The sequence below is a fragment of the Vulpes lagopus genome, chromosome 9 (assembly GCF_018345385.1).
Source record: "Vulpes lagopus strain Blue_001 chromosome 9, ASM1834538v1, whole genome shotgun sequence".
NCBI classification, from domain to species: Eukaryota; Metazoa; Chordata; class Mammalia; order Carnivora; family Canidae; genus Vulpes; species Vulpes lagopus.
Genome location: NC_054832.1, coordinates 11,115,837 through 11,126,790, shown reverse-complemented (window position 1 = coordinate 11,126,790; position 10,954 = coordinate 11,115,837).

The following is a 10,954-nucleotide window of genomic DNA, read 5'->3' as shown; positions in this document are numbered from 1 at the left end:
GATGACAAATTAAGTTTTCCTTAAAGCAGGGTCCCAGCCACTTACATCAGGGTCTTCTAGAGGAGTTGCTGAAAATACAGATTTCCAGACCTCACCCCATCTAGTCTAGTCTGATAGGGCCCTGGAACCTGCATGTTGATCACCTTTGCTGAGTGGGTCTAAGGCATGGTCAGTGTGAGAAACACTGGGCTCGACAGCAAGCCTCACCCTCCCTCTCACCCAGCATTTGGTGTGGCAGGCAGCTCCGAGCAGCTGGGCAAGGTCCCCCACAGCTGCCAGCGCTGGGGTGGGCACATCACCTGTGATGGCCAAGGTGGTGGAGGCCTGTACGCATGGTGCTATGACTGCCATCTGCCAGAAAACAAAGTCAAAGTGGCATGCCCAAAGTCATTTATTTAGTAGCAGGAACCGGACTCGAACCTGGTCTCCAGGCTATAAACCTGTGGTTAATCCCACTACTATTACCAAAAGTCACTCTAGAAAATTCACCTTTTGGGACACCTGGATGGCTCAGCGGTTGAGGATCTGCCTTCGGCTCAGGGCGTGATCCTATTGTCCCCAGATCGAGTCCCACATTGGGCTCCCTGAATGGAGCCTGCTTCTCTCTCTGCCTATGTCTCTGCCTCTCTGTCAGTGTCTTTCATGAATAAATAAAGAAAATCTTTAAAAAAAAATAGAAAATTCGCCTTTGGATACCTGGTAACCAAGTCACTGGGTAACCACATTGATATGATAGTAGGGATCACCAGTAGGAAGAGGCTTTACACGTAAAGACAGATCTGGGGAACTTCTAACCAAGATGGGGTAAACGAGGACTGGATTTATTTTCCAGCCTTAAAATACCTGGGGAAAAAAAAAACATAGGGAAAAAAATAGTGTTTGGGAGGCCTCAGTGGCTCAGTTGGTCAAATCACTGATTCTAGTTTTGAATCAGGTCATGATCTTAGGGTCGTGGGATTGAGCCCCATTTTGGGGTCCCCGCTCAGCTCTCTTTTCCCTCTCCCTCTGCTCCTCCTGCCTGTGCGTGCTCTTTCTCTCATAAATAAATAAATAAATAAATAAATAAATAAATAAATAAGTCACAGTCCTGCCACACCGAAGGTATTTTGGAGGGGCAAGGAGTAAAGCGATTCTTCCCAACAACTACCAGTTGGGAAAATGACACCGTTTTACCCCGAATCCTGTCTCTCTTCTTTTTTTTCTTTCTTTGTGGAAGAGAGTCATAAGCCTACAACAGAATTTTATTTTTTGGATAGACGAAAGTTCACTTTAAACCTCATTGAAAAAAAAAAAAATAAACCTCATTGAAGGAAAAAAAAAAAAGAAGTCTCTAAAGGACCCCGGGGTGGGATGCCCGGGTGGCTCAGCAGTTTAGTGCCTGCCTTCAGCCCAGGGCGTGATCCTAGAGACCCACATCGGGCCCTGCTTCTCCCTCTGCCTGTGTCTCTGCCTCTCTGTCTCTCTGTGTCTTTTATGAATAAATAAATAAATAAATCTTAAAAAAATATAGAAAAGGGGATCGTGAGCAGCTCGGGTGGCTCAGCAGTTTAGCGCCGCCTCCAGCCCAGGGCCTGACCCTAAGACCCAAGATAGAGTCCCACGTCAGGCTCCCTGCAGGGAGCCTGCTTCTCCCTCTGCCTGTGTCTCTGCCTCTCTCTCTCTGTCTCTCATGAATAAATAAAATTAAAAAAAAAAGAAAAGAAAAGGGGATCGTGCTCCCCCCACTCCCGAGCACGCAGTACAGGCCCTGGCCCCCAGCAGGTGCTCAGGTCCTATTTCCCCGGAAGAGGTCAGGGAGCAGGGGACATCGTGAGCCCTGGGGCTGCACACAGCACGAGACCGGCGCGGGCAGCGGAGCTGTTCCTGGGGGTCCCAGATGCTCTGTGACCAGGCTCTGAAGTTTCACAAGAAGGGAGGCCAGACGAGGGAGGAAACCAAACAGAGGAGCAGGGCGCAGAGAAGGACGGAGGGGAGGCCGCCTGCCCATGGCTTATGTCCAGGAGACAGAAATGGTTTGGGTTTTCATTTCTTTTGGGGGGGATAGAGTTTGCGGCCTGGGGGGAGAGATGGCCTGCTCAGCCAGCACCTCCTTCCGGAAGAGCCTGGCCCTCCTCACGCCACCAAACCGCCCCGCAGCGTGGCCAAGCGCTCGCCTACCGTCCCACGCGTGCTCCCCTCTCTTCAGGGTTTGCCACTTTTCCATCGGATCTCTCTCTTCCCTGCTCCCCTTTGCTCCTTCTTTTCTTCTTTCCTTTTCTGTGGGAGGAGGAGACAGGACAGGGACATCCCATGTCCCCCGCTGAGCCACCGCCCCCTCCCTTGGTCCCGCGTTAGCCCTTCATCGCTGCGTAACTACGGACAATGTGTAGAGTTGTGTTGGTTGCTAAAACTACCTATTATACAAATGGTTTCATTTTGCATGGATCCTTCTGCACCTTTCTTTTTTTGCTCAACGCTATTCGTGTGGCTACATGCAGCCCTGGGCTGTTCGTGGAGTGACTCATAGCGGTTCATTACCGCCACGTGAACCCCGGGAGCTGGTCTCTCCAGCCCTCTGTTCCCCTCCCTCCTCTACTGCCGGGCAGGCTCCACGAGAACGGGCCATCTTCTAGGTATTAGAACCGCACCTGGAAAAACCAGTTAATTCATCCCAAGAATTTGTCAACGCTTCATCAGCAAGCATTCCACTGTATAGGTGACCACGATTGTTTGGTCCGTTCTGCAGATGACATCTGCATTATTCCAGTATTTTTTCTCTTTTTGTTTTGTTTTGTTTTTTAGGTTTTATCTATTTATTTGAGAGAGAGAGAGAGAGAGAGAGAGAGAGAGAGAGAGAGGAATGAACAGGTGGGAAGGACAGAGGGAGAGGAGAAGCAGGGAGCCCAACACGAGGCTCCATCCCAGAGCCCTGGGATGGCGACCTGAGCCGAAGGCAGACACCTCACCGACCGAGCCCCCCGGGTGCCTGCAGCATTTTGCTCTTTTAAACAGGGCTTTTGCAGGGATATCCTTTGCCCTGTCTCCTTGTGCTCATGTAGGAAAGAATTTCATTCGTGCCCAAGAGGTGAAGCAGCTGAGTTATAGGTGAATATGTGTAGCTTCAAATTTATTAAAGCTGCTATGTGCTTTATGGCAAGACTTGTCATCACCACCACTTTATTATATATTTTATATGTAATCTATGTAATAGATATTTTTTAAACTTTTAATTAAAAAAATTTTTTGGTATTTAAGTCATCTGTACACCCCACGTGGGGCTCGAACTCACTACCCCGAGATCAAGAGTCCCATGTTCTTCTGACTGAGCCAGCCAGGCACCCACCCCTGTATTAGACACATAAAAAGCTGCGGACTTAACAGTTCTGACCTCAGAACTACGGTACTCAAATCCCTCCGGAATTTTTCCAAGCATAACCCGCGTACGTAACAGAGATCTCCTTCTCTTTTGGCAGGTGGGACGATGCCCACGTCCTCTCTGACAGCTGCTAGTGCTGTTGTCAGGATGCACCTCACCTCGTGAATCAGTCCTCTGTTGGTGGGTGTGAGGTTACGCCTGAAAACATCACGTATTAAGCACGTTTGTATGTCCCGCAGTTCTTTTTGCAGCTACGTATTTTCTTGGGCGGATGTGCTATAATTAACTAGTCACACGTGTTTGTTAACAGAATGGTATAAATCTTGTATTTTTCATAGGGAAGTTTCCCAAGAGTTGGAATTTCGGTCAGTGCGTTAATATTTCTTGTGCCTCTCATGTATTGCCAAAAGGATGATTAAAATTTAGGCTGCCACCCTCCTGGCAACTGCATTATGTAAGTATTGTGGCCGTTTTTGTTTTGTTGACTCGACCCTGAGTGTCCACATAGGCATGATTTTTCTCTTGGGAAAGGAAGCGGAGCCCTGGCACGCAGGTCGTAGATGGCAAATACTTGTTGAGAGCAAGGATGGCTCTCAGGAGGAGGCCTGGGTGCCATTCCAGGAAGAGGGGCATCCAGACACTGGGAGAGCTTATCTCCAACTGGAAAGAGATTAAAGACCCAGAGGCCTGGGGAGCCAGGCTGGGCTTCCTGGGGGCCACACTCCCTGTCCATTCCTGCCTGGGCTGCCCCTTGCCCTGGCTGCGGGGTGTGCGGCAGGGGAACCCACCAAGGGCCGAGCCAGCTGCGAGCCCTGTCCACCTGTCATGGGTGGGAAAGCTGCCGGGAACAGGAACGGATCAAAACGTGATGACAGTGGTTTGAAGAAGCAAGCCCCCTGGGCACCCCCCACCCAGACTGTCTACTCTCCAGCTGTGCAGGGGGGATGTGTAAGTCTCCGCCCCACACCACCACCCACAAGATGCCTGTGTCCTATTCCTGGCACTTGGGACTAGGTTACCTCAAACAGCAAAAGGCACTTTGCAGACGTGATTAAGATTTTTGAGATCAGCAGCTTATTCTGGAAAATCCGGGCGGGCCCAATGTCCTCGAAATGTAATTACGCACAGCGGCGAGAGGGGCAAAGCGGGAACAAGGAGATGTGACATCGTCACCACACACTTGGAAGATGCAGCCAAGGAAGGGCAGCAGCCTCTGCAAACCGCAAGAGCCAAGGAGAGGGCTTCTCCCCTAAAGTTTCCAGAAGGAACACAGCCCCGCCAGCACCTTGATTTAGAATCTTGACATCCAGATCGGTGGGGGAGTACATTTGGGTTGTAAACTACTGAGTCTGTGGTGATTTGTTATGGCAGCAACAGGACAGTGGGCCCACTAAGCCCCCGTGGCCCCACCTGTAAAGTGGAAATACTAATAGCACTTACTTTTTTTTTTTTTTTTTTTTTTTTAATTTATGATAGTCACAGAGAGAGAGAGAGAGGCAGAGACACAGGCTGAGGAAGAAGCAGGCTCCATGCACCGGGAGCCCGATGTGGGATTCGATCCGGGGTCTCCAGGATCGCGCCCCGGGCCAAAGGCAGGCGCCAAACCGTTGCGCCACCCAGGGATCCCACTAATAGCACTTACTTAATGTACTTTCTTTGAGGCTAAAACACACTAAGCTATTTTAAGTGTTTAGAAGGATGCGAGGCAAATAGTAAGTGTTCAGTAAACACCTGGGCAAGTCGCTTGACCTCCCTGGGCCAGGGATACCCGGGAACAGTGAGGCTTCTCCTGGGTGCAAATGTTCTCGGGGGTCCAGCCCACTCTGTCTTCCTGGACCTGTGGGATCCCACTGCCGCCCTCTCCTTGGCAGGCGCCTGAAGCCCTTGAACTGGGACAGAGCCTGGAAGGTGCCAGGACAGATACCATCCTGAAGCTCTGACCTGCCTCCCCCGGGGCACTGGAGGGGAAGCTGACTGGGGTCCATGGGAGTCAGGCTCCTAACCCCTGCAGCGGGTCATCACAGCAGAGCAGCCAGGAAGGCAAGAGATTGCACACCTTCCAGAAGGTCATGGCAAGTCGAAAAATCATCTCATCTAACAGAACAGTGATTTACCATGCTCAGAGCTTAGCACACAAGCACATGCTCACACGTACACACATAGCATGAGCACATGCCCCCCCCCCCACCCCTTGCACATGAGAAGTGATTCAATCTAGGAATGAGTAGTTTATCAGGGACCAAGTGGTTTCAAACAGAAATTTATTTCTCTGTATTTATTTTTCCCCAGAGGCTGGGGAGTCCAAGATCAAGGCCCCAGCAGATTTGGTGTCTGGGGGGGGTCTGCTTCTGAAGAGGGCTTTCTGCTTGCTGTGCCCTCACATGGTGGAAGGGGTGAGGGAGCTCTCTGGGGCCTCTGTCACTAGGGCACCGACCCCACTCGGGGGACTCCATCCTCATGACCTCATCACCCCCCAAAGGCCCCACCTCCTGATAGCATCACACTGGGGGTTAGGATCTCAGCACATGAATTTTGTTTTTTTTTTTGTTTTTTTTTTTTTTAAATTTTTTTTTTTTAAGATTTTATTTATTTATTCTTGAGAGATAGAAGGAGAGACAGAGCCAGAGACACAGGCAGAGACAGAGCCAGAGGGAGAAGCAGGCTCCATGCACCGGGAGCCCGACGTGGGATTCGATCCCGGGTCTCCAGGATCGCGCCCTGGGCCAAAGGCAGGCGCCAAACCGCTGCACCACCCAGGGATCCCCAGCACATGAATTTTGAAGGGACACTAACCATGGCAAGAACACACGTGTGCACACAGACACCCACAGAGACCAGTGCAGACACACACATGCTCCCAACAGCGCCAGGAGGGGCAGACCTATGGACTCCCTGTTTTCTAGATGAAGAAGCTAGAACACAGAAGGGAGAAGGCTTGTGCAAGGTCATCCCATTGGTTGGAGCCAAGCAAGGCCAGAACCCGGGCTCCACCGTCCTGGGACCAGCAGTGCTGGGGGGTGGTGACCCAGGGGTTCCTTCCTAGTCCCCTCCCGCCCCTCCTGCCCCTGCTCATCCCCCCGTCTCCGGGTTGCACACAGGCTCGAGTGGAACTGCATTCACGACAGTGCCAATTGCGTTTGATTTCGAGGGTCAGGACTCTGTTGTCTCGGACTCCCCTCTACCAGGCCGGAGGGAAGGAGCTCCACCTCACGGCATTCTCCTCTCAGCATAAGTTTGGTGGGATGGGGTCCGGCTTTTCTTTCTCCGCTGCCCCCCCCAGATGTTACCTGCGGCCCCATGATGTGCTTAGTGCTATGGGGAGCCCAAAGAGGGCAGATCGGCCGGGGCCTGGTAGGACCTTCAGTCTGTGCGGCGGCCGCAGGTGAAGGTGCAGGTGCAGGTGCAGGTACAGGTGCAGGTGAGCAGCCGAGGGCAGGACACCCCCCTCTCCCCCCAGGGGCTGGACGGGGCCACACCGGATTAAGGGGCAGAGGCCAGGCCAGGCCCCGGGCCATCTCCATCCTCGCTTTCATGGTCACATGTTGGTTTGATTAAAAAAAAAAAAAAAAGGCAAAATGCTTCAGTGTTATTTTTCAAAGTCCATGACCAGCGGCCTCAGAACCACTGGGTGGATCTGCTCAAAGTACAGAGTCAGGGCCCCGCAGGCTCCACCCCTGCTGCGGGCAAGTGGGGAGACCCCCAGGTGTGGGGGAGGACTGCCAGTCGGGGGGCGGCGGTGGGGAGCACTGGGCACCTGCTCCCGGCGTGGCTCCCCAGGACCTCCAGGCTGGCGGGGTCGCAGGGGGTGGTGGGGGGCGGTGGGCAGCTCCAGCCGGGAGGCCTGCCCTGCGGGGAGGGTTCTGCGACCTGGGGTGAGTTATCATCCCATCAGCATTTCCCAGCCTGACTCATGGAAGGGAGTGAACTTCCGTGGAAAGGCGGGGGGCAGGGGGGGGAGGGCAGAGGAGGAACTTCTACGAGAAGTTTCATTTTTATTTTTAAACTCACAGCTCCACCTTTGACCTTCATTGGTGTGTGGGTGACCCGCGGGGACAGCTGTCTGTGAAAGGCCCGGCTCCAGACCCCGCAGCCTCTGGGCCTGAGACCAGCACCGGCCGCACTGCCCCAGACCCCCAGTGCACCTGACTTCTGGGGCAGCTCCGCTGGGGCGGGGGGTGTCTCCCTCTGTGTGGTGTGGGTGGTGCTGTCGGGGAGACTAAGAAACCCCTGCTGGGGCCAGAAGGGTTTCCTCCACAAAGTGGGGGGAACCAAGAACAATTTTGTTTTGTCTTCAGTTGTTGGTAAAGTTTTTTTTTTTTTTTAAAGATTTTATCTATTTATTCATGAGAGACACACACACACAGAGGCAGAGACAGAGAGAGGCCTATGTGCACAGAAGCAGGTTCCCTCTGGGGAGCCCGATGTGGGACTCGATCCCAGGACCCCAGGATCACCACCTGAGCCAAAGGCAGACGCTCAACCACTGAGCCACCCAGGCGCCCCTGTTGGTAAAGTTCTCATTGGCCCAAGAAGCTGAGAAATCTCCTTTTTGCTCCCGATGTAAGAAGAAGCAAAAGCAAAAGCAAGGATGTTTAGCACTTTCATCTTCCCCCTGCTGCCCGATGAGGTAGTGGGTTCAAGCTTCCTCTTCTAAAAGCACTAGGAGCAGTTAAGAATGATCTGGAGGTAGAAGGGAGGGAGCTGTGCCAGGCACCTTGACACGAGCAGCAGGCTGAGGGAGGCGGTTATCACGTACAGGACCCCGGATTTATACTGGACCGGATGCAGGTCTTCTATTTTATGAAAAAGAGATATTTTTCAAAGTAAAACACACACACACTTCACAAATTATTCAGGAGGGCCTATTGTAGAATGCCCCAAGTTGTCCGTTCTCTGTTCATTTTGTGAGGCCAGCGGCGGAGGCCACGCTTCATGGACAAAGTAGGGGCTGAGGGGCAGGCCGACTTGCCCAGAGTCCCTCACCTGTGAGGGAGACACCCCACCTCAGCCCCAGGCCTGGAGGATCCGAAGCCCACATCGCCGCTTCCAGAGGCCACAGAAATGCTGAGTTCAGCCCAAACTGACCAGCATTACCAGAGAGGTAATTTGACTGGCTTTCAAGGCTTTAGGGTCTGTGATTCCTGGAAGTCCCATCTTCTTGAAGACACGTTCATGTCGAAGAGTGGAAGGAAAAGACCACCCCCAGAATGGGAGAACCACCCCCAGAATGTTTGCAAATCATATATTTGAAAGGGACTTGTATCTAGGATACATAAAGAACACCTACAACACATTAACGGAAAGACAAACAAGCTAGTTCAAAAATGGGCCAAGGTTCTGGGTAGTCCTTTCTGTAGAAGAGTTTGCACAAACTGAGAAAACACGTGCGAGCGGCACCCAGAGAAAGAAATAGAATATAGTACCTGCACCCCGAAGTCCACCAGGTTCTGTAGGTTCCCCTTGGGGCAACGGCCGTTCCTGGCTTGCAGCCCACATGGATGGTTTGCCAGACAGAATCAAAGTGCAGCCTCCAGAGTCTGGCTTCCTGCACTCAGCACGGGGGCACCCCTGTGCGCCGGTACGGTGGTCGCCCCCATCACCTTGGGCGATCAATCCGTTTCTGTGCCCGTGGTACTGCTGAGGACGTCTGGGCACTCTCGAGGTTTCCACGGTCACAGAGTCCCGCTATGGACACTCTGCCCTCTTGGTCTGCGTGTGCACACGCTTCTCCTGGGGAATCTCTGGGTTCTGGGGCATCTCTGGATGTCTCTGGGCCCTGGGGCATCTCTAGGTCCCCAGAGTGTCGCTGGGTCTCAGGGCGACTCTGGGTCCTGGGGTGTCTCTGAGTCCTGGGGCATCTCTGGGTCCAGGGTGGTCTCTGGGTCCTGGGGTGTCTCTGGGTCCCGGGGCGTCTCTGGGTCCCAGGGCATCTCTGAGTCCCGGGGTGTCTCTGGGTCCCGGGGCATCTCTGGGTCCAGGGTATCTCAGGGCAACTCTGGGTCCCGGGATGTCTCTGAGTCCCAGGGCAACTCTGGGTCCTGGGGCATCTCTGGGTCCTGGGGCATCTCTGGGTCCTGGGGTGTCTCTGGGTCTTGGGGGGTTTTCTGGGTCCCGGCGCATCTCTGGGTCCGGGGTAGTCTCTGGGTCCCGGGTGGTCTCTGGGTCCGGGGTGTCTCAGGGTCCGGGGGCATGTGTGTTCAGCTTTAGTAGACAGATTCCCAGGCAACTTCACTTTCACCCTGTCCCTATTTTCTGCCTCCTGCCCGACTCCCCCATCCATCTTCCCCTCTCCTTGCAAGCTGGCTCGCCCACCCCAGCATCTTCCCCTTCGGGCTGGACCAGAGGAGGCCTTGGCTTTAGGGGGAAAGGGAACCCCAGGCCACCGGCCCACTGTGGAAGGGAAGGCCTGGGGGCACCTGCTGCAGACCCTCCAGAGCCTTCCTCCTCGACCCGACCCGAGAGCCGAGGTCCAGGCAGGGCCGCAGTCGCCTGGCGTCGGGGGCGGAGCGGCCAGGGGAGTCCTGCGCTCGGAGTTTTCTAAGGGGACCCGCCGAGCAGGAACTCAGCCCGCACATTCGGACAATGCATTCTTGTGAATCTTTGTCCCGCGGCTTAGCGGCCACAAAAAGAGGACCATTGTCCAGGCGCCTGTTTACTGGGTGGGAGTCAGCAATGTGCAGTGCAAGTGGGCAGAGCAAATGTGGATCAGAGGCTCCGGGGCCTCGGCCCTCGCTGGGGCGGGTGCTCCCCAGGCCTTTGAAAGCCAGATGCTTCCCCTCTAACCTGACCCCCCTCCGGCGGGTGCTTTTGCCAGGTTTCGTGCAATCGCTCATTCAAGGAACATTTAGGCACCAACCGCATGTCAAGCGCGGCGTACGTTTGTTTGACTTTTCACCTGTCACTGGGGAAAGTGAGGTGTGCCCACCCCCCACCGCCGTGCATGGGGGTCACCTGGGGATGCCGGCTCCCTGCAGACTCCTGGGCCGCCTCTTGAGACTCAGAACGGTTCTCAGATCCTCAGTCTCTGAGGACAGGGCCCCCCCAGTCTGACTTGAACCCGAGGCCCCCAGATGATGCTAGTGCAAGCCCGAAGAGCTGGCCCTAATGTATTTTCAGGCCAGCGTGCAGACGGCACACGTGCGATCTCCGTTCTCAGATCTGCTGGGACCTGCAAGGCGGCACTGAAAATTCTGTCCACGGGAGCGGGAAGCCCAGCGCGGCCCAGCACGGCTTCTCCCGGGGCGCTTTTGCAGAAGGTCAAAGTTTTGGGCTTCTGAGCCCCAGTCTAGGGTTTTTGCTGTGTGGTAAGATTTTTGCAAAACAGCTGTGTTTATCTGAGCTTTAATTCCTGTTTTCAGGAGCTTGAGTGTTTCGATGTTTGCTTGCACACGAGGCTGCTGTGCTCACGGAGGCCAGCTCCCTCGCTGCTGCCTGCTGCCCTTTCGACACCCACCGGGACCCCGGGCCAGCCCCACCTCTGGCTCCGCTGCAGAGCAGCTGCAAGGATGCTCCCCAGGCCGGGCCGGCCCTCCGCAGGCCAACCCCCTGCTGGTTCACGACTCCGGCCTCCCGAAGGCTGACGTGTCCACAGGGGGCTGG